We start from the raw sequence: 25,458 nt of genomic DNA, 5'->3' as shown, positions 1-25,458 counted from the left end.
GTTCCATTATGGCTGCTCATATTAAACAAACTTATTTTTTAAAAATGCAATCAAGCTTGAGATGAATTTGTCTCTTCAACCCCAACCATAGTAGGCTTATTCTGAGAGAACAAATAGGAAAAAAGATTTTATATAAAAATCATATGAAATTTAATAATATTCAAAGAGGCAAGAGAAAACAGAGTAAGAAAGGCACAGTCTTTTAAGCAAGAACAAGAACTAATTCTCATTTCTAAAAATCTGATTAATAACTGCTGGTAACTGATAAATGCTCTTTTTTAACTCTAAGGAAGCAAACAGCTAAAATCCATTTGATTATATTGAAAAGTCAGAGATGAGCCTTCAAGAAACAAAGAAAAAATCTGGACTAATTTTAGACTAATCTATCTGGACTAATTTTGTTCTGATTAACCAAGCAGGATGATTGAGTCCTGAATCCTTCAACCAAAGTCTCAACCAAACAAAAAATAAAATCATATTCACACTCAAAGAATGACTTTTAATAAACTGGACCACAGTCCAGAAATAATACATATATTACTTTTATGTAAAACAGTACCTTATAAATGCGTATCCCAGTGTCTGGAAGCTGTTGAGGTCTGGGTGGGGTGAAATGGGATCTGACTCAACTCTATCAAGATTGAGTGACTGTGATATTTGGATTCTCTGGAGGTAAAGTCTTTCATTCTTTGGTTCTGATGGAGTAGCACTGCCAGACAGACCCAGTATACAATCTGGGATTTTTTCCTAGATTCATCTCTCCTGCTCAAAGAGCAGGTGGCAACCATGTGCAGTAAATGGTATCAGAAACATGGCACTACTATATGAATTGTGGTGGCTATTGTTGTGTTTCTAGGTGCAATTCAATGTATTGGTTATCATCTTTAAAGTCCTGCATGGCTTGGGTATGGTTACATAAGGGACTATCCTTTTTCCAATAGATTATACCTCTCCAATTAGGTCCCATAGACTGAGCATGCTGTGGATCCCATCAGCCAAAGAGTGTTGGCTAGCAGATAGATCTGCTATCCCCTCAGATATTCTCCCTTCCAAGATTAGAATGGTCTCAATCCTGTTGACCTTTTGTCATGTTTTAATAACTTAACTGTGTACCCAGTCCTCAGGCTCTGAATGTGTTAAGGGTGTCATTTCTTGACTCATGTTAATTGGTTAATTATCTCTGTTGCTGTTTATGTTTGAATTGTTTTTATTGTTTTGAATGGTTTATTGTTTTTAGAATTTTAAGCCGCCCACTTGATTGAGATGGACAGTGATACAAATTGAATGAATGAATGAATGAATGAATGAATGAATGAATGAATAGCATCTTTTCTTCCTTCCTTCTTCATTCATTCTAAAGCTCACCTATAACAGTGGCAAGACATAACAGAAAAGATATTGGGAAACCTTCAAATAATGGCCAATATAAACATGCAGATGATGATACAAGAATATTATTTTCAAATTAAGCATTTAGTAGATTTATACATCAAAAGAGCATAAAAGAGAGACACACACTTCAAAACAATTGAACAGCTGGAATTACAAAATACCATATATCCATTTAGCTTGTTCTTTGTGTGAAAGAACTGCTATTCTTTAAAGATGTTACAGCAGATAGAGAAGAAGGATGTTACTACAGATCAAATGCCTTCTGTTAATTAAAAAAATAGGGATTATTGAAGAAACAAGAACATGGTTTCCCATCTAGAAGTCTCCTTAAATCATTCTTTGTTCTGCACAAAGCCTATTGGTGAGTGTCAGCCTCTAAACAATTGGTCACAAAATTGGTCACCAAATTGTCCAACAGTTTATTATCAGCAAAGCTGAAATGATTGCTGTAGATATCTGCCTTTCTTCTATGTGCACAGTGTGGTTGGTATGGAATGGCTAATGTTTCAATGGCCCACATTATTATCTGTTACTCTTTTTTCTTTTTTTCACAACAGCTATTTGGTCATCTGTTGTAGCAAATATCTATATCAGTTGCAGGACAAAAAATATTCATGTGACAAAAGACAGATGGATAAGGAGATAAATAATTGGAAACATATTTAGATTACCCAGAGAGTTTTGTTTGTTTAATAGCCATGACCTATTCTCTTGTCTGGAGTATTATTATAATGATTTTAAAATATAGCCTACTCATTCATTCCTTTTTCAGAAGGAAATGCTCTACTATCATTTTAAAATTTATTTCATCAAATAATTGATGTGTAATATAAAAGTAATTTTCCCCTTACCAGAAAAGAAATAATAATAGTTAAAGTGGCAAGATAATTTTTTATTGTAAAAGCAGTTTACATAAATGGTTTGTCAATAATTACTAATAAGGATGAAAGAAAAAACTGAACTTGTGAACAATACTGTCGGGGACAAGAGGGAGATTGCAATATGAATTAAGTGCTAAAGGAAAAATCTGAAATAAGCATTATTACATGATTACTGAGGGACCAGAATTTCAGAGCTGCAGAATATAGGAAACATTTAGATATAATTGGTATAAATCTCAAGCTGATCTTATTTTTCTTCACATCTATATCAGTTTTAGTCTAGTTTAAAGTGGGATGGATATTTAGTAAACAGAGAAACACCAAAATAAAAATGCAATATATTACAAATATATGTAAATAAACAGTATTTATAAACATGAAATTAGACTAAGTATTAATAAAATACTGTGAGGTCACAAAAAATTATATGTATTGATTTTACCATGCCATCCAATCTTAAAGACTGCTTAAGGAAGAAAGGTAAAATAGCATTTCTTCCATTTTGATAATACAAAGTACAGACATTATGAGCAATTTTGTAAAAGGAAAATTTTGGAGAACTACTCTGATTGTCCATGAATTTAAATTAGCACATTAATTTTGAGCCCTTTATTTACGTGCCAGATGTAGTATCATGAATTTCCTATCATAATGCAAATTGGTGCCTCAAGGTCTGATTATTTACTAGTTGCTTTAGGGAAGGGAAATAATGAATAAAAGGCCCAGATTTTCAATGCTTGCATCTCTATAGACATCCATATCTGAAAATCTACTGAATTTAGAAGCCACAATTGAAGTTTAATTGCTAATAATCTATTGAAACCCTAGGAATCCCAGTATACATGCAAAGTCAAGACCTTTTCATATTTACCTAGGCAATGTCTCCTATTTACTTCCTCTGTATAAACTATAATGTTGAGAATGAACACAATTTATATATCAACAACATAATTTGGAAAATAATTGTTTAAAATACTTAACTGAATGACCAATAAGAAACAAATTCATTTTTAATGAACACAATCACAGTTATCAATTTTGCTGCTTTGAAACCTATAATATTTTCATTAATATAAGAGCCAGTTTGGTCTAGTGATTAAGGCAGCAGGTTAGAAACAAGGAGACTATGATTTATACTCATCCCACCCATCTTAGTATGAAAGCTGTCTGGGTGACTTTGGGCCAGTCAATTTGTCTCAGCCCACACCATCAGTCTCAGATGACAAGTGGATCACTCAATTCCTGTTACAATCAATGCATCAACACTTGATTAATCTGAAAAAAAATCTGGACTCATTTGCAGGAAAATGCTAGAAATTTAAAGTCAGCCAAACTTTTGTAAATTAACCTGGGAGCAGTGAATGTTACAATAAACTATATAAATAAACTGCATAATGGTGGTACTGTAGAGGTTTACTACAAGAAGCAAAAGATATTTTCAACACTAGAAATCAGGCTAGGTTTTGAATTTAACTAGGTGGAGATAGAGACATTAGATGTCAGCACGAATAAGAGAAATCAGATAACCATAGGACAGATTGAGATTAGCAGATATAGTAGAGCCTGCAAAAAAATTAAAATTGGGATTTTTTTTCTGTAAAGGAGAAGTATTATTTGCCCTAAAGATCTAAGAGGAAGACATGCAATTTCAAATTGGAACAAGCTATAGAATATGTGGAGTTGTAGAGTGAAAAAAATAATATTCATGAACTGAGGAGTGAGAAACAGACTAGGAATTTACCAGCTTGAACTACACTAGATCAAGAAAAAGAAAGATAAAATAAGTGGTTAACATAAGAAAGCTACCTGGAGTAGGCAGAGATTTAGACATAAAAATTGTTTAATACTGCACTGGGTCAGTATCAGTTGTTCAATAGCAATCACATCAACATTCCAGGAATTTTCAGGGCCAAGTAAAGGGTGGTGCTGAAAGTGAACAGTTAAGAAAAAAGGTAAGACAAGTTGGGTTTCTAATATAATGGAGTTTCCATGACTAAAACTAGATATATCTGTCCATCATTCCCTTCCTTCCTTCCTTCCTTCCTTCCTTCCTTCCTTCCTTCCTTCCTTCCTTCCTCCCTCCCTCCCTCTCTCCCTCCCTCCCTCCCTCCCTCCCTTCCTTCCTTCCTTCCTTCCTTCCTTCCTTCCTTCCTTCCTTCCTTCCTTCCTTCCTATTACTGCCAGCAATTTCTTGAGTGGGGTAAACAAACAAGCTAACAGAAAACAGTCCAAACAAAGAATCACTAAGACGGCTCCCACCAATACTGACAGGGGAAGCCACGAGTATATAAATTGAAAACAAACATCATTTCCATATGTCACTGATGATGTTACCTAGTTTGAGAAAATGAAACATCTGCAAGAAGAAAGCAACCAAGCTCAGAGAGTACCAAGGATCCCTCACTTCAACTCTTAGCTACAAATATTATCATCTATCAGTTATTCTTCCACCTGGGGTTAATTTTGTTGCAGGTCATTACTATTTTAATGTAGACAACATAATAGAACTCCAGTAGAAAAGAGACTATATGTAGCACATGGTTGAACTATGGTCTCTTTGCTGCTATCTGATTGTTTTCTTGCAGAAATTTCATTACCCAACTAGATAGCATCATCAGTACAAATGAATGTGAGGTTTATATATGTTTCCTGACAGTTTTGGTGATGGTGTGATTTTCTTTTTAGTAGTTCCTTGATTAGGGTATTGTTTTTTTTTTACTTTATTGTTTGTCTGATGTTAATAACTGCTTATTTGGGGAGAATGTGTTTAACACAGTAGTAATAGTTTTACTGTTTAGTCATATCCAGCTCAACATAACTTTATAGGCAAGTGCTCTCCATGCTACTCTGTCAACACAGCTTCTTACAGTTATTAGATGCTTATCTTTGTATCAGCTTTGATTGTATCAATCAGTGTGTTCTCTGCTTGTCCATTTTTCTTGTTCCACTAACCATTCCAAGTACTACTGATTTCTCCAATGCATGGAGACATGGCCAAAATAAATTGGACATAGTCTTGTGATTTTGGCTTCTTGTGATGCTTCTGGTGTTATACAGTTCAGCACATTTAAAATATTTAATTTGGTTCCATTTAGATAATACAGTAAAATTGCTTGTTTGTTAATTAATGAAACTGGGAGGGGACAAATGCTTATTAGTTCTCCGTGCTGGTTGGAGAATTAGCAGCAGATGTGGTTGAAGGTTATTGGATAAGAATTAGATAAGAAACTAACAGGGTTTCTATAGAATGCAAACTCAGGGATAGTCACAATGAGAAAAAATGTGCTGTCCAAAAAGAACTACACAAATAAAAAGTCCTTTACTAGATGTTTTTGAATAATAAAGAATAGAAATTGTCTTCAGTTCTGCTCACCAGCAGATGACACAGAATTGTGCAAGAAAGAAAGCAAAATTGTCTATCATTGTAGGAGTGGAAGTCAATATTATATCACATTATAAAGAGCCCATAACTAGAATGATTGAAAGATTTCATTCTTTGATCCTCCAAAAGCTTTTATCAATTCTTTCATGAAATACTTTTGAGTAAATCTGGTCATACAAAGTTATAACATTTTATGATTCAGTGACTTGTTAAAGATTTGAAATCAGAAGGTAAGAAAAAGCACAAAGATTAAAAAAAAATAACAAAAGATGAATAAAAAAACATGTCTAATGTAACAAGACAGCATTAATAGACCTGAAAAGAGACAAAATGATGCATTTTTAAAAAAAATATTTCATGCAATAAATTATTTAAAATATAACTATATACACAGTAGCATATTCCTAGCCTAATCATTTCAGAAAGTGTAAGTTTTAGCTGAGATAGGGATTGCCTCATTGAAACATGGTAGAAAATCTATAAATTCTCACCAATCTCTGAGGGGAAATAAAAAGAAATAAAATCTGTTATGTGTTTGAATAGGCTTAACACATCAGAAAGACTGGAAGATAGGAAAGCAGGCTAATCAGAATTAATACAAAAATTCAAAAATATTGTTCAAGCCACTTTGTGACATTACTGTCCTAATTAAAAATATTCCATGATTGTGAGAATGTTGCATATCCTTGAACTGTGTCATTTATTAACTTTGCCTCAAAGAAGGATATGGGTTCCAAGAAACTGCAATATCTCCTCTTTGTATGGACAAAAGCTCACATTTGCAGTTATGTAAATGCTGTCACATCTTGATAAATAACAGCTTCACTTGACCAGGCAGTTTCTTAAATGGTCAGATAAAATGTATTATCATATGGCTAATTAGTTCTTGAAGTTTCTGAAAATTCTAGGAAATAGTTATCTAAAATCCCTATCTAAGCTAAATCTTATTAATAAATTTACCAAGCTTTCTAGGGCTTCCGGTTCCAGTTCGCGGTGTCACTAGTCGTACGCAGAGGCTTTTCTCCTAATCAGCTAGATTTCCCTCCATCGGTGGACCCTTATAGGGGTCCAAAGTCACCCTGGAGGGTGCGACTTCCGTCAAGGTGGCTGCTGTCCAGCTGCAGAGGATTGACGGACAAATCTCCAAGGACTGACGGAGAACAAGATCGGCCAGTAAAATGGCCGATCGCCCTGCCACTTCAGACCGAAAGTCAGACAACAGCTAAGCTTTGAGTGCCCCCATGGTGAATCCGGGTGAGAACTGTTTTTTGTAACTCTTTTTTACTTTTTTTTGTTTGGATACCTGTAAGAGCTTTTGGAATTATTTCCCTGGCTTGGACAGGCGGCTTATGCTTTTTTTGGGGGGGGGGGAAAGAAAGGCATTTTATAAATACTGAAAAAGACTATATTTTAATTTGATATACATTTTATTTGGAAACTAAAAAGGAAAAAATATGGAAAAGATTTTCTCTCTCCTCTCTTTTTAAGAACTGTATTATTTTTCTTTTTATATATATATTACTTCAAAGATAGAAAAAAGGAATTGATTTTTGGAAAAGACTTCTTTTTAACTCACTGAAGCCATCTAGTGGTAAAAATTTAATACTGCAACTTCGACTTATTTTTCTACTGAATCTCAAAATACTTTTGAGGGAAAGATAAGTTGCTTAGCTGTGGAATCTGTGGGGGTGGATGTTGTTTGCATTAAATATAGCCTCCACAAAAAAGAAAAAGAGATCTTTTAAGCATTAGTATTAAAATGGAGAAACCTCAGCCACAATTGAACTGTGCACTTATATTGGAAAAGATATTTGAGGTCACTGCAGAAATATGTGCTACATTTAAAAACTGTACTTTAGAATCAAGAACCAGAGAGGTTACTACATTTGTTCAAACTGATGTTCAGGCTACAACTGACTATGGTATAAATCAAAATGTACCAGAAGAGGAATCTACAGAGATAGAAGAGGAACTTATTTCATCTGACAACCCTCTCTTCAGCAACTTAGAGAATCAGAAGAAGCAAAGTCTAAGATCTCAAACTACAAAGCAACGACACTGCAAGAAGAATAGAAAAAGACGTTTACTGCAGAGGAAGGGATTTATATTTCTTCAAAGATTATTACAAGCAACAAGGATAGATTTATTGGTTGAAAGGGAAAAAAGACGTTTCCTGCAGAGGAAGGGATTTATATTGTCTCAAAGATTAATACAAGCAACAAGAATAGATTTATTGGTTGGTGTGTCTTATGTACTTTTTGTTAAAATTTAAAAAAAACAATAAAATATATTTTTTAAAAAAATTAAAAAAAATTACCAAGTTTTCTCCTCAACATTATTTGAGGAGAAGATACGTCTTATGAAATAGCACAGTAGGTTATATGCTGGTACATTATTAAATTTGTTTGCTGCCCATCTGGACACATGAATTATCTATTCAAGAAAACTGTACATAATAATTTATTATTGTTCTAATGATTAATTGAAAAAAATATAATGGATCATACAAATGTTGGTCAGTATAATAAGTTTAAGTAGAGGGAAAAATCAAATGTTTTCAAGTTTTTCTTCTTTTACCATTTTTAACATATTTTAGAAAAAAATCCATCATGTATAATATATATATGGGGTGATTTGTATATCTCTAATTACCTGGAAATGTCAAACCGTTTTTGAATTGCAACTAAGAAAACCTCATGCATACAAAGACTTAAGCTTGACCTGAGAGTATCCCTACTTTCGATATGATGGAATAGCAATTCTACTCTCAAGAGTGCCATAGATTTATGTTTCCATAAGGATCAGCATTAAGGAATTTCAAGAGCTGAAGGTAAAAAAAAAGTCAATAAACAAGATGCTTTAAGTTTATAGCAGTCTGGTTGCTACCTTATTTAATTTCTTCCTGGTTGCCTTAGTCATCTTTTTTTATTATTAATATAGCTGATCAACACTTTAAGAAGTCAGTGAACTAAGTCAGTAATTCAAGGTCAATGTTTTACTTAAGATTACTATGAAAAATTCTGTTGAATCAATTAATAACAAGGAGAAAATTGATGGCCATTTATTGAACAGATGCTACTTACACTTTTTTTCCCCCAAAGTTCAGCAATACTTGTGTTAAGCAATAAGATTTTGTGACATTTACTTTTGTTAAGCTGTTTTAACATTAAAATCAACTAAGTATACTAGTATAATTAAAATAATTAAACCTATCTTTAAAATATTGCTAGGGGGAAAGACAATAAAAATGTTTTTGCTGGAAAATAAAAACCTGGACAATTCAAATAAATTTTGAAAATGCAAAAGAGAAGATGCCAAATGAAACCCAAATTTTATTTATTTTATTTTATTTTTAAAATTTATAAGCCGCCCCACTCCTGCAGGACTCCGGGCGGCTAACAATAAAAAACACCATATGACATGACAAAAACAAACAATACAATAACAGTCATCCAGGGGTCAGATTTTATAAACCCCAGGCTTGCCGGAAAAGCCAGGTCTCAAGCAGCTTGCGGAAAACCAACAGGGTGGGAGCGGTCCTAATCTCCAGGGGGGAGCTGGTTCCAAGATGTGGGCACCATCACAGAGAAAGCCCTCCCCCGCGGCCCCGCCAAATGGCACTGCTTGGCTGACGGGACCTGAAGGAGGCCCAGCCTGTGGGATCTAACCGGACGAAGGGAACTATGAGCTAGTAGGCGGTCTCGCAAATCAGTAGGGAAGGCCCCCTCTATAATCATAATATTGCTTATCTTAGATATTCGATTTTTTTAAAAAAATGTTAATTTTACAGCATTGGGTAGAAACATATATTAAAATAAATTTTCAAAGTATAATATATCATAGACTGGTATTAAGCATTGTTAGGACACTCACTTCAAAACATAGACTAGATATAATAACACATCATGATCAACAAATTTGACTGGTATCCCAGCTTCCATGAGATTGGCTAATTTGCATTCAGGAAGAGTCACGACATGAATTTTATAGGCTTTCATTTGTTGCAATTAATGAATGGTATATACACCTATATAATATTTATCATTCCCTTCAAGGGAAGTAGTAGTGATTCCTTTGCATTGCAGAGAAATAATAATCCAGTGATCCATATAAAGAATTTAGTTCTTACTTACTAATGACATGCATGGGAAGGTCGAAGTGATTTAGTGTGTTTCAAATTCAGAAATATCTCACATTATTTATACTAGCATGTTTGGCAAATCTGGGTGAGTCTTAGTTAAAAAGTAAAAAAAGTATGATTTTACATTGTTTGAATCTAGCTTATAAGTCATCTTCATGAAGTCATCATGAAAATAGCAGAAAGTGCAATAGTATCAGCAAAAGAGAATTAATCCTGCAAGTTTTTCTGCTACTCATCTTGTTATTTTCCTTTCTACATGTCCAGAGAAACTTATTTTTAAAGAGTTAGCCTTCCTCCATTGTGGTGAGAACAATGTTGTTGTGGCTCTATACCTGATGGCCCATATACTTTTTTTTTTTTTTTGCATTGCTTGAAAATTCCACCATCAATCCCAGGAAGTGTCAGCCAACTATAAACTAAAAAGGAGAAAGACTAGCCAATTGTGGATGGTTGTGATTAGCGGTAGCATATGTTATTATATTAATTATAAATGCTTTAGCCATGTCAGTATGTTATAAATATTAAAAGGATGACCTAATTGAACCTGTTCATCCATATGATACTGTTCAAGGATGCTTGATAGGATAGCTCTTAGTAACTCCAACAAATCTACACATCTGTACAAATACAAATAATACCAGTTAATATAAGCATGTGATATAAATTCAACCAGTATTGCAAAGAGATCAATATCACAGCCTACATACTGTATTATTTGAGACTGATTTATTTAAGATTGAACTCTGATTATCCTTCTATTTACTTCATACTCTACTGTAGACAGTAAAGCTAGAGTGGGAATTTTTGATTAACAGATTCATTAAAGACAATTATATACTATTTATCACCGATTATTAAAAATAATGTTTGTAGTCCTCTTAGTTATCTTATTTCTCTTGTATTTGTATTTCTTCCAGAGAAACATTTCACATTTGTATTCTAGCTATCACATATCTTTACAATATACATTAAAGTTGCCAAAATAGGAGTGGGAGAAAGAAGAATTGTTGGCAATTACTCTTGACCATACTAGACAACATGGATCTTGCAATAGTGTCAGGCCCTCCATCTAGATTTGTTGCTCCTTGTTCCATTAAGGCTGCAGCAGCAAAAAAGAAGTGAGGAGGGAAGGGAAGTAGGTAGTAAATGATGCATAGATGCATGGCCAAAGCCCCCCCCCACAAATTATTTTATTGAAAAATAAAATAAGGGTTACATGTGAGATGAATGGCCATATAAATAAATAAGATTTAGTGAAATAAGTTCTTCAAAGAATTTCTATTTAGACTCTAATTTTATAGCTCTGAATAAGTTTTAAAGTAACCCCATATGAAAACATTTGTACTTCTTAATATAGATCAGGGGTGTCAAACTCGTAACATCACATGACGTGTCACAATGTATCGTGGCTTTTTTTTCCATTGCTGTCAATGGGGTTGGCATGGTTTTGGCATGACACATCCAGCCCGTGGGCCGGCAATCTGACACCCCTGGTATAGTTCCTTATGTTTTTTTTTTTTTCTAAAGGAGCAGTCTTATATTTTACAAGCCATCTGTCTAATGTGTCAGAATTTAGTTGGATTTCTTTATTTCTTTTTTCTCCTTGATTGGTTCTTTTATCCCCAGTTTCCATATATATTTTAATAATATGTTTATTTTTTCTTAAATATTTAATTGTTGAAGAAATGAAAATGCCTTAGATACAAGAAGCCTCAAATTTTCCTGAGGGAAAAACAGAATAATGCAGGGGAGGGGTAGGACCTTGCATCTTATCATTTTACTTTGCTTTCGATTATGAGTATTATAATTTCAAACTCTTCATCCACTTTGCATTTGCTTAAATGTACAAGTTTATGAAGCAAAATTTCATGATTTTCTTTCATATATTTGATCGAGACATATATTGTTTGAAGATACATATTTTATTTAAGTAATGATTTCACTGTGAGAATGCAGCTGAAATGAAATTGATGAATTCCACATATAGTTTTTTTTACAAATGAACATGCAATTCCAATCTTTATTTTTTTTTCTTTAGTGAGATATGCCTGTATACCCTATAACAGAAAAACTGTATTCACTTTTTTTAAAATCATAAAGTATGTTATGCATCATCTAAATTGGAAATCAAGCTGCTGAGAAAGCCACATGCACAGAAGACAAATATTTTCTCCCTGACTTTATTGCATTGCAGGAGAAGAGCTGTGTCAGTCAATCATAGAGAAAACAACAACAACCAAAACAGGATTCTGGTTGCACCTTTTTCAACTAACATTTTTTTTATTAAACGGCATAACTTTTGTGAGCTGCAATTCACTTTATCAGATGCAAAGGCTGATATAATATTTAAATTGATGCAAGTTGATGAATTCAGATGGGAGAATAGGAAGGAAAAGATAGCTGGTTATGCAGATACAGGTTACATATGAGACAGTTTAAAAGTATTTTATCAATTAATAATTATAATGTGTTAAAATATTTTTCATCTTTTAAAATTTCTTGAGATAGTCTGAACACTTTTTAGTTCATAAGTCCCTCAAAATGGCCAGTTTAAAGTATCCTATAGAGTATATAGATAAGTTTAACTATTACTTTGTTCTTGTTTTGAATCCTGATGTCAAATGTGTCAATTATTTTGTGTGATGTTTGTCCTTCTTGTCCTACATACAATCCAAAGAGGCATTTCTGGCAGATAATGGCATATATCACAATAGAGGAAAAGCATATAAAACCACCGTAATGTTGTATGAGTATTTGTTGGCCCTATAGTAGTAGTGTAGATTTGGTGGTAAAGTAGAAATGTGGATTGCTTGCAGGGTCTTGTTATTAGAGTCTAGATTTATTTATCACATTATATTTATTCTCCTATTTATTGTTGCTTGTGAAACTTAAATTCAGATTGGATGGTTGTCTATATTGGCCTGCTAGCAGTGTCATTATATAGCATGAGTTGTAGCTAGTTATTAATGTTTGAGTAGATTAAGCTGTGATAGTGGTATTCTGCTGTCTTTGTGGTGTGTCCTTCTGATATGGCTCACTTAATTTTCTATTGATATCTTGTAGTTCAGTCTGCTGAATCAGTTGAGTATTTCTGTGTATAAGGTCAGAATAAATTTGGTTGTAAGGTAAAACTTAGTTATAGAAGATAGATTGGATGGTATGCTCTGGGTGGAAGACGGAAGCACAAAGATTATGAAACAATATTTATACATTCATTGTATGGTTTTTGAGTGACATCAAGAAAACATACTTGTTCTATGGAAAAGTTAAAGCTGAAATTATAAGTGGCATGAATTTGCTGATGATGGAATAAAATACAATGGTACCTGAGAAAATGATATGACCTAGAAAATGATATGACCTAGTCTGCATTATTTTGGGAAGGAGACTGAGGATGCCTGGTTGGATTCACACAATGCATTAAAACATGGATGTATACATATGCTACGTCAAAACTAAAAAAAATACATAACATCTTAATGCAATGTTTGTTTTCTTCTATTTGATAGCAGTATCTTTTAAACTAACTCTGTTAGTTATTGTTGGTGCTAATGAAATGATAATGCAGGGTCCATCTCATAAAGATGTGCTGGTATATGAAGATTCTGGGTTGCAAATAATTTTTTTATATGCAGTATGTGGAAATGGACTTTCCAGTGACATTTCCAGAATAACTTGGAGGGTGGGAAGGACCTACTACCTATTCTTACATGTTTACTTATGCATGGACATATGTCATTTAAAAGATGCTACAGCCAACATCATTCTAATATTTCTTACATTGATTTATTATACTGTACAAGCAACCATTATCAGCTTTGTAAAGGCAAACTATAATCTCCGATCCAGAGACCATTGCAATGTGATAGAAAAGATCTACAGTATTAGTGAAGGTCAAGTATTTGCCTTAAGCATATTTATTTCATTGCATTGTCAATATTCCAGATATTAAGTTAGGATAGTAGTTAATATTAACAATTGAATATAAGTTTGCTGGTACATTAATTTCTAGATATTTTTTATGCTGCATGAAAATTTTGTCTTTCTAAAAATTATCAATATTAACATATTAAAATGGACAAAATTATGTAGGGAAAGTTCTTTGAGATATTAGATATATTTTATGAACAAGACACAGTTATGAGTTTCTGCTTTGCATGTTATTTAAAAATAGTATATTATTTTAATAATTATACTTTTCACATGAGATGACAAAATTCAACTTTTAATAAATACTTTCTTGTTGGAGGATAAAGGTTTTTTTTCTGGCTATTTGCCAGCCTCAGTACATAACCTAAAGGTAGAATGGTGGCAAAACATAGAGAAAAATGTCAGTTAGAAAAGTCTAATAAATTTGCTATTAAAAAAAAAAGTTTGTGTTTCTGAATCCAAAATGATGGAGTCCAATATATTTTTTCTAAATATAAATCTATTGTACATATCATATAGGATATAAAATTGTAGTGCAGGGCTATTTGGATTTTTAATTTTTTTAAATCACAATGAAACTATATATATATAAAAAATGAATAAAACATATTCATTAAATATAACATTTAAATATTCAATGCAACTTCAGAATTTTCTATAAAAGTTATTATATTATTAACACAAGAGTGAGTATCTATAGGAATCACTCTTTAAATACAAAAAAGGAAAACAGTACATTTTACTGTACCTATTTCTCTACAAGGTGTCTTTGATTCTTTTGGTTGGTGTTCAGTGTCTTATTTACTTCAATTCATTGCAAAACATTGCATACAGTATCTTTATTTTAGCTTCATCCCTTTGTTTTAAAAAAGCAATTTTGTAAATTATGTGCTCTTATTGTACACTTGAGGAGAATTTTCTTGTTGTGTGAAGCTGTTTCTTTTCTATTATTCATATTATTTATAAGTTGCCATTTCTTCAATTCAGCAGCAAGAAGAAGCTCATGGCCTTTCATCCACCTCCCCCATTTTACTCAATGCACATTAGTGGACAAGCAAATTTGCTTAATTGTGTTTTTAATCTAAGCAGTGTGAAACTGTGCCTGGTTGTTAGACATGGAAGACTGCTTAATACCAATTTTGTACCCAACTGGGGACTCTAAAGACCTGGTTGCCAGGAAACACAGAACCAAAGGTGCCTCAGCAAACACTAGCAGGATATGATCATATTTTGGAGTACTTTCCAGATCCTTAACTATTCAGAGGAGTCAGTGATTATCTGCTTATCTATTCCCAGCTATACAGCAGTTGCTGAATATCCTTCTCAACACACCTGATTTTTTTTTCAGCTATATTAAGCATTTAAACTGCTCTATTGAGCATGTTTAGAACTAATTCTCTCCTTCCTATTGTCATGCCTTAATTTATGCAGTTCATCCAATTAAAATGCACTGTATTAAAATTCTTCCAAGTAAAACTCTTGCTCTTATTTTGAACTTCAGTTGTTTTTTTAAAGAGACAAAAGAATTCTTCCCCATAACCAAATGCTATTTCTTGCAGACATTTGAATACTGTATATTTAACCATTCACATTTTTTTTTCTGACAGCTTGAGTACATTTCCAGATGGTGTGTAATCACCATTCCTTTTAAAATCTGTTTTTATAATGGTGATAATTAAGAATTATTTTCTAGGACTGAATGGAAGATACATGCAAATTGCTAATTGGTCAAGAAAGTAGCTAGAAACAAAGGTGTTAGCCTCAAATCTATTTTGATAGTTCAGGAAAGTAACATTATGGTGGATGTAGCTGAACCAGAATCCCATTAATTAGCCACTTGAAGGACCAAAAACCTGCTTCTTTAGATACAGTGTTGTTATGAGAAATACAATTAGTTTGCTTGTTAAATCAGTCAACTCTTAAAATTCACAATTTATAAACATTATTTTTATGGTAATTTGATCAGTCAGGAAAACTGCATTGTATAAAATACATTTCCTGCTCAACAAAGTTATATAGTCTTTGCTTTAGGAAAGAAAGTCAGTAATATATGTTCTCAAATTAACATGAACAATGATTGAAGTTCTAGTGTTTTTGCCAGATTTCCAAACTGCTGATGCCAAATTCTGATTTATTCTGAAAGACTCAAAGCTATAAATGACAGAACTGTCAACACACATTATATTTAATTGTGTAACATCATTCCCATCTATTTAACCAATTAATGTGGTTCACTTGGTATGCAAATTACTGAAATTTTGAAAAATCCAAAGCATAGTCATTATCATCTTCATTAAAGTTTGAGTTACAGAGACTTATTTTATGGCATTCAATGGAACTAAAAACAACCAACTAGATATCTCGTTCAGCTTTGTAAGGATGGGAAATATTAAGAGGTCAATATTGTAAAATTCACGATACTGTAATGAGCTTTAATATGGAAATCCAGGTTCAAATGTCTGCTTTGCTCAGCTGAAATATGTCAGTGTAACATTTGAAAGGTGTTGCAAGATTAAAATATTCCAAGAGGAAGAATACAAATTCAATAATGGAAGAATAAAGACTTTCATATATAGAACTAATTTGTCCAAAATAAATCAATCAGATATGACAGACATTCCAATGCTGTGGTATGTTCTCAGAATCGAGTCTGTATATTATTAAAGTATTTATTTTCTCAAACAATTAATCCCAGTGTGTAATATACTATGAAACATATTCACACAAAGCTATATCCTGGAATATGGTTTTTGATTAATATAATTTAATTTTTTTAAGACTCTTTACGGTTTAAGCAATATAAAATATGATAAAACTAAATATAAATTCAGTTTTTCCTTCTTTTATAATAATTACATGACACTGATATCAATTTGTCATTAGTTTGATTCATTAAAAAAGTACTGTTGAAGGCTACAATATCATGTGCATTCTTATCTAATACAAAATTGGATGAATGGCAAAGGGTGGTACTTTATGCAGTGTTAAACAACATCTCTAGTGGATGCCTATGTGTTTTTAGTGATCTTTTTCATCCAAAGTTTTAGTATTATTTCTATAAGGCAAAATCCTGACTATATATTCAGACAGTGTTGACCAGTGATTACATTTCTTATGCAGTTTTTTCCATACAACTTGAGAACTTCCATGTAAAGGAAGTGGGAAAGGTCAGTAGATATTTCTGATATTTGACAGTTGTTAAGTCCTTCGAACAATGGCGAATGATGAAGACACATCTTGCAGTAAACAGCTCTTTTATTCCTTTTCAGCCAAAACACCAACAACGAGCAAAGGCATGCAGGCCTCTTTTTATCTGCCCAGATCCCAGGACAAAATGGCAACAAATGGAGCACTTTCGTGTCTCGCACATGCACGCGAGGTTGGCACCATTCAGTCTGGTCCTGGGCAGCTTCTGTAATGCCTGGACCTTTGCAATGTCTCGAGCCTGCTTTTGCAGGCTCAGGACACAACACCCTTCTCCCCTAGATGGAACATGCCTCACACAGCATTCCTTGGGAAGAGTGTTATAATTATCAACAATCACATGTCTAAATGTGGACTATCTGAGTTTACCTTCAGACAACCACATTGTTTTGGTGAATGTATGTACCCGAAATCATAAAATAACACAAAATAAACATGTTTTGTTATTCAGGGCCTGTAGGAGTAGTTTCCCTTGAACTTGACAGCAACTTCACAAAATCCTTAAGATATTTGGGTGGGCACTTGGCCCGTTGCGACCTCTTTGGACTGGGAGAGTTTACTTGACCTCCCTGATTGCCTACCAGGCTAGGTGGGCCAAAGCATTTCTGTCCTAATTCCCCAGGTGACCCTGGTGCTGTTGCCTGGCCTACCTGTTCGACTACCATGCTCGGCAGGCCAGGACTTTGCTGACCCAAGTACCTGGTTGACCTGCCCATCTGCTGGGTGGCCGGACCCTCTAAGCCCAGGCCAGCATTTTTTGGAAGGGTGGTAGTCCCCAGTTCCACAATGGACCTTTCTTGGGAACACTGTCCCTCGAACCCAAGGCCAGCAGATGGAGAGTATGGGGTAGCTGCAGTGCCCCAGTTCCCTGTGGCCCCCAAGGCCGTACTTGAAGTGCCAGAGTCAGGAGTTGCCTTTCTGTTTACCCCCTTTCCAGAGTACTTCCTTCTGAGAGCAATTGCAGAATTGAGCCAGTTCCCTTGCTGTGTTTCTAGTTCTCTTGCAGTTTGTGAGTTGTGTGGATACCCCCGGTCAGTCTCCCTGTCTGGAGCACTATCTGTTGTGTGTGAATAATGTGGATACTCCCTGTCTGGAGTAATTGTGGATGTGTGGGATGATCCCCTGCCCAATGAATTCCTGTTTCGAGCACTTGCAGAACCTTGAGATGGAACACCAATGGCCTCTTCAGCTGCTAGGGAAGACCTGAGATACTGATCCCCAGAATGCATATTATAATCCTCCTCCCCCCTCAGAGCAGAGCCAGGAGCGAAAGGATGAGAGTCCAGTCTCCAACGCAGCTGGTCTATGTGCCTGTGAAGAACGCGGCCGTCTTCCAAGGTCACTTTGCATGACAGTGGCCCAGAGACCTTGCAGACCACAGCTGTTACCCAGAGATGACCAGGCCCATAGTTTCGAGCCCAGACCAGATCACCCATTTGAAGTCTCCTCAGTGCCCACGGTTGTGACACCTGTGACACCACCCGGTCAGGGTGCAGCCTGTCCAGCTTAGAGATGAGGCGGTGACCCCAGCGGAGTTCATCAGGGCTCTTCCCTGTGGCAGTGCAAGGTGTGGTGTGATGAGCAAGAAGAAAGTCTGCTAACCTGTGATGCCAGTTACCATAAGTCAGTTTCTTGAGGGTATCTTTGGTGGTGTGCACCATTCTCTTTGCCATTCCGTTGGAGGATGGGTGGAAGAGAGCCGAAGTCGCATGGCAGATCAGGTTGGCCTGAAGAAAAGCCTGGAACTCAGAAGAGGTAAATTGAGGACCATTATCTGAAACCAGAACATCTGGAAGGCCGTGAGCTGCAAAAATTCCTCTCAACACCTGTATGGTCTTGGCGGTAGCAGTGGAGGATACAGGAACAACCTCTAGCCACTTGGAATGGCTATCAACAACAACCAGGAAGAATTGCCCCTAAAAGTGCCCAGTGTAATCTATATGCACCCTAGACCACGGGGTTTGAGTCTCCTCCCACCTATGAACTGTAGCCTGAGGCATTTCAGGCTGGGACTGTTGGCACACTTGGCACCCATGCACCTGGGCCTCAATGGCTTTATCAAGGCCAGGCCACCAAAAATGGCTGCGTGCAAGCGCTTTCATTCTGACTATGCTAGGATGTCCCTCATGTAGAGAGATTAAGATTCTAGACCTCAATGAGGCCAAGATTACTACCCTGCTACTTCATAACAGGCATTCCCTGAAAGTGGACAACTCATGCTTCTTGTGCCAGAAGCTTTGGAACTCGGCATCAGGACATTTGTCAAGCCATCCAGACAACACCCACGTCAGCACGCGTGTAAGTGTGAGATCAGTGGCAGTTTCTGCAGCCACATATCTAGCATTGAGGGGAGACTCAGGCAATTCCAAATGGACAGAATATTAACAGCAGGAGCAGGAGCAGGCTCTACTTTGTTCAAAGGCAATCTGCTCAGGCCATCAGCATGACCCATTTCTTTCCCCGGTTTGTGAACCATTGTATAATCATATGCTGACAGGAAAATGGACCATCTCAGCATACGAGGAGAGAGGATGTGTGGGGTCTGTTTAGTAGTGGTAAACAATCACAGCAGAGGCTTATGGTCAGTGTAGACCGTGAAATGGTGGCCGTATAAGAAATCATGAAATTTCTTAATGCACGCCACTATGGCCAATGCTTCTCTGTCAATTTGAGCGTAATTATGCTCTGCAGAAGACAGAGTCCTAGAATAATAAGCCACAGTACAGCTAAGTACAGCTCCTACCCCATAGGGAGATGCATCGCAGGCAATGCAAACAGGCAGTTGCTCATTGAAATGTGCTAACACTGCATTGGAAGTGAGCAAGGCTTTAACCTCATTGAAACTTTTTTCGTGGACTTTGGTCCACAGCCAAGAGGCCTACTTGTTTAAGAGCCTGTGTAAAGGCTCTGCTACTGCAGCTTTATGAGGGAGAAATGCATGGTAAAAGTTTAATAGCCCCAAGAAGGCATGCAGCTCACTTTTAGACTTAGGGCTTGGGGCCTGCTGGATAGCTTGCAATTTAGATTCAGCAGGGTGAATGCCTTGAGTATCTACCCTGAATCCTAAGAAGTCAGTAGAAGTGACTCCTATCTTACAATTGTCCTTCCTTAACTTAAGGCCTGCTCTTCTAAAACGAAGCAAGACAGCCCTTAATCTCTCTGCCAAATTTTGAGATGATTCACCAGCAATGAGAACATCATCAAAATATGGGCAGACTCCAGGAATACCCCAAAGTGTGCTCTCCATAACACTTTGGAATATGCCAGGAGCTATATTCACTCCAAATTGCAATCTCTTTACTTTGAAAGCTCCTCTATGAGTTACAATAGTTTGAGCCTCAGCAGCTGCCTCATCAACAGGCAGCTGTTGATAGGCCTGTGCCAGGTCAAGCTTCGCAAAAATGTGCCCCCCTTGAGGGAAGCCAGGATATGGCTTACTACAGGTACTGGATAAGCGTGCTGCTGCAGCGCCTTGTTCAGTGTACACTTGTAGTCTGCACATATACGTATGTCCCCATTAGCCTTTAGAGGCGTTACTATGGGGGTTTCCCATGGACTAGAATCTACAGGTTCTAAGATGCCCTGCTGGAGCAATTTGTCCAGCTCATCATCAATCTTGCCTTTGAGAGCGAAAGGTACCCTCCTAGGCTTAACCCTGATGGGCATATGATTGGGTCTAACTGTAGTGAAACTGGAGGCCCCTTATAGGATCCAAGATCAGAACTAAACACATCTGCAAACTCCTTGCAGACTTCTGCCAAGCTCCACGTTTGCAAATGGTGCAGCCCAATAACCTGGATTCCCAGAGCCTCAAACCAATTGAGTCCAATAAGACTCGTGCATTCACCCCCAACAACCAACACATCTAAGGGACCTTCAAAATCCTTGTGCTGCACCTTAAGGGTGGCCTCCCCCTTAACACACCTTAGAATTTTGAAAATCTGTGAGTATTATATTGGATGGCCTGAGTTTGGCTCGAAGGCCACTGCTGTTGCAAATCTTTCTAAATGTATTGAGGGAAATAATGGATAGAGCGGATCCAGTGTCCAATTCCATGGATTAAGGAACCCCTTGCAACCTTACTTTAAGGGACAGTTTCTTCTTTAGGGGTTTATGTGTGCCTGTCCTGAAAATACTCCTGTGTGACACACAGAAACCCACCCTATTTTGGCTGGGGACCCTGGTACCTTTCAGATGCAATTCTTCAAGAGGTTGTACCTTCTGGCAACCCAAACAGACATATGTGATGTGGCCTTGCCTGCCGCACGCTCTGCAAATGGCAGAATGGAACCTGCAGTCAGCTCACTTGTGGCGTCCTCCACACCCGAAGCACTGAAGAGCTGCTGGGGCCTTGTCTGTACGTTCCTTCTGCTTTCTTCCAGCTGCCTGGTAGAGCTTATCCACCTCTTCTTCAGGATATGCCTCTGAATCTTCTTGAACGTCCTCTTGGTGGATGGTGGCTGTCTCTGGAGGGCTCCTGGTGGGCCACAGGTTCTTTACCGCCCTGCCTGCTGCTTCCTCAGCTGTAACCTCTTGCAGAGCATCTAGGAAAGAGACATCTTCTTTTGCAAAAATCTTCTGCTGTCTCTGTTCCTTAAACTGCATCCAAAGCGACCACACAGCCTTTCTTCCAAATCTTTAAACTCACACGGTCTGGCTGCTCGCCTCAAGGCTGCAATAAAATCCTTAGCAGATTCACCTGCCCTCTAGTCCCTTTATTCAAACGTGTGCCTCCAAGCAATAATGGACAACTTGTCTGGAAATATTCCTTCATTAGTTTCTTTAAGTCAGTATACGTTACTGACTCCAGAGGTGCAGGGGCCACCAGATTCTCTGCAATTTCAAAAGCTTCCTGTCCACAGACACACAACAGAGTTGCAGCCTTCAAGCCATCTTCTCAAATCTGGTTTACCCTGAAGTAATTCTCCACCCTTGCAATGTAGGATTCCCATCTCTCTGGGTGTGAGACATCGAATTTGGATAAATGGCCAGTCTTTGCCATCCTGTAGTTTACAACTTCACCACTCACTTCTCTTAGGGAAGGGGTCTTTCAGCTGAGCTCACCCTCCAGTGACACTATACTGGCAGGTTGGGACGCTGATTTTAACGCTGTCTTCCCTTCTTCAGGACTTCTTTGGGTAAGTCTTTAAAGCTTCTTCTTGTTCAGCTTGTAAAGAATCCCACCTTCGTCACCAGTATTAAGTCCTTCGAACAATGGCGAATGATGAAGACACATCTTGCGGTAAACAGCTCTTTTATTCCTTTTCAGCCAAAACACCAACAACGAGCAAAGGCATGTAGGCCTCTTTTTATCTGCCCAGATCCCCAGACAAAATGGCAACAAACGGAGCGCTTTCACGCCTCGCGCATGCGCGCAAGACTGGCGCCACTCAGTCTGGTCCCGGGCAGCTTCTGTAATGCCCGGGATCTTTGCAACGTCCCGAGCCTGCTTTTGCAGGCTCAGGACACAAGAATGGTCATGATCTGACTTGTTCAGTATTGTTGATGACTCAATATAGTAGTCATAGTGAGTCTCCTGGAAATTTCCTCTTTCCCAATCTATCACCATTGACCAGCAACTCTGTCTTCTATTGCACTATTTTCTCAAAGCATCTGATGTTTCTATTGACTCCTTTTGTTCCTAGGCACTTGATCATATCGTCATGTAGCAGGGAGTCAGATGGCTACTTGTAATGAATCAAAGCTACATTCAAGTTGGTCTTCCTTCTCTTTTCTAAAAGCACCTTGTCAATTAGAAGCTGCACTTTTTTTCTGTGCAGTTTGGGAATTTCCCCAAAGCTACCACATCAGTTAGCAATTTGAAAGTTGATTATAAGCAGATAATTGACATGTAGTTGCCTGGTGCTGCCCCTTTTCTTAGATCTTTCATTATCAGGTAGATTCTGCTAGGTGATAACCAATCTTCAAACTCACCTGTTTGCTGTATCGATTGGTCTTCTTAGCTGTAGCTGTTATTTGTTGTGTTATTATTTCTAGGGCTTCCTTAAACTTCCTTCTTTCTAGGTTATATTTCTTGGTGAAGTTTTCTTTCGTCTTTAGCTTCTTTTCTTTCATCTGTTTTAGCTTGTTTGCATCTGATCTTAGCAAGCTTATTTTCTATTTTGGCTTTTTTTTCTTGTTTTTTCTGGTTCATTGATTTTTGCATCCAAGATCTTGAATTATAAATGTGACTATGCTATATATCAGTTGGTTTGTTCCTTGCAGTAAGATGGTATTTATACCTGATATTACACTAATGGCATTTTAATAATTGTGCTGTTTCTTTGGAACAGGCTTCAATGAAGTCAAATGTGTTCTCTTGTTTTTGTGCTGTTCTAGATGTTCAGGTTTTGTTGTTGTTATTTCAGTTCTTCTTGTTTTTCGTTACATGACCTTGTTCTTTCTGAGGAGAAGATAGAATAAAGGTTGTCTGCTTTGGAAATGAAAGTGGTTCAATACAGGCACATTCTTGACTTACAACCATTTGTTTAGTGACTGGTTAAAATTACAACAGCACTGGAAAAAAGTTACTTACAACTGTTGCAACAACTTCATGGTCATATGATTAAACTTTCAGTGTTTTGGCAACTGGAATATATTTATGATGGTTGCAGCATCTCAGGTTCAGGTGATTGACTGTTGAAAACTTTCAAGCTAGCTTTAGACAAACAAAATGAATGAGAGAAGCTGGACTCACTTAATGACCTGGTGATTCATTTAAAATTTGCAGTGATTCATCTAACCATGGCAAAAAATATGACTCACTTAATACCTTGATTAGCAATGGAAATCCTGGTCTCATGTGTAGTCATAAATCAAGAACCACCTGCATTGATCCTGCTTTCTCTATTGCTGACTTCTTTTGGTTTGCCTCTATAATCTGAGCTACTTCTGGGAAGGCTTTATGTTTTTGTCCTGCTCTATTTCTGTGAATACTTTATTTCATATTATAATTTTATATTGTTCTGCTAATCTTTGTTCTGGTATTTTTGATTCTGTTTATTGTTCTTTCCAGGACAGGTACATTCTTTTAATATATCCTGTTCTCATTGCAGTTGATGTAATAGCAAATAATTATTTCTTTTCTCTCCCGCCCCCTCTCTCTTTTCTTCCAGGAATACCTATAGCCCATTTGTCACAGATGTCCAGGAGCTCCAACACAATTATTATTATATACACAGAAAAGAGAAATCATAGCTGCCAGTTCTTTAGCTTGTATTGCCCTTCATGAACATTGAGTTCTTCCTAAAAATCTAGGATGTCATAATGTATTAAGATAGGATATATGTGGATTGAAATAGTGTAATTGATAGATGGAATTTTTTATTAGTGATAACCACGATTTTTGTATTGTACCCATTTTCAGATTTTTAGATTTTTATACTTTGTGATTTTTCTCAACTCATTTTATTCTATTCTAATGTTGTAATTATATTATATGTAAGTAAATTAAATGTGTATATTTCTGTATTCAAATTATGATATTGAATGTGAACATTTGCCTTGCATTTCATCCTTTAGTTTGGGTAGAAATCAATGAAGGTTATTCATCATCTTCTAATAATTAAAATATCAAAGTCCTATTCTTCTGTTCTCATGGTAAAAAAAATCATTGTAGGTAAATAAATAAAGGCCACCAAGTGGCTTCTTTGATTGCTTGTTGTCACCAAGGTGATTGGGCAATTATTGTTTTTACTCTTTGTACATTGTTTTTTTTTTTTTTTTTGTAAAACACCTCAAGTCATTGGAAATGAGTGGGCAGCCATATACATTTTCTAAATAAATAAATAAATATCTGACAAGGGTGTTAATTTATATCCTTTAACTGCTAATCAAGCTTTTAAATCAGTGGTTCTCAACCTTTTTAATGCCGCAACCCTCAACCGATCGTAAGTCGAGGACTAAACCGGTCGTAAGTCAAGGACTACCCAACCAGCTATAAGTCAAGGACTTTCCCTGCCCGGGAGCGCCGCACATACATGGTGCCGCCCCCTGTGCCGGCCGAGGCGTAGCTGGCAAGTGGCAGAGAGGGAGCAGGCCGACCACCGGCTGGGCCACCAGCTGGCCCAGCCCAAGGGAGGTAAGGCACCTGCCGGAAAAGGGGAAAAAAATGGCAGACAGCCTTGCTTGGCGACCCCCATGAAATGGTCGATCAACCCCAAATGGGGTCGCGACCCATAGGTTGAGAACCACTGTTTTAAATAATCTGAGTTGTTGCAATACTATAAAGGGTGGGATGTCACTGTGTAAAACTAAAATATTTTTTAATTTCACAATTTGGTCTAGAAATTTAAACAGCATTTATGACTCTTAGCACTTAAATTCCAAATTTATAGTCAGTTTTTGCAGACATTTAATGAATTTTGTGAAAGCAAATATTAGTAACTTTGGAACATTGAAATAAAGCATTTTTTACTTTCTGTGTTAACAGATTAATGATTAAATATTCTAAAGGTACTTAAAGGTACTTGGTACTTAATTTAGTTCTTTAACAATAAATGCTTATGATCTTACAATATATTCATTCA

Source organism: Crotalus tigris, unplaced genomic scaffold (assembly GCF_016545835.1).
Source record: "Crotalus tigris isolate CLP2741 ecotype Arizona unplaced genomic scaffold, ASM1654583v1 scf7180000017823.751728, whole genome shotgun sequence".
Taxonomy (NCBI): Eukaryota; Metazoa; Chordata; class Lepidosauria; order Squamata; family Viperidae; genus Crotalus; species Crotalus tigris.
The sequence above is the reverse complement of the archived record's forward strand: the minus strand, read 5'-3'. Positions refer to the sequence as shown.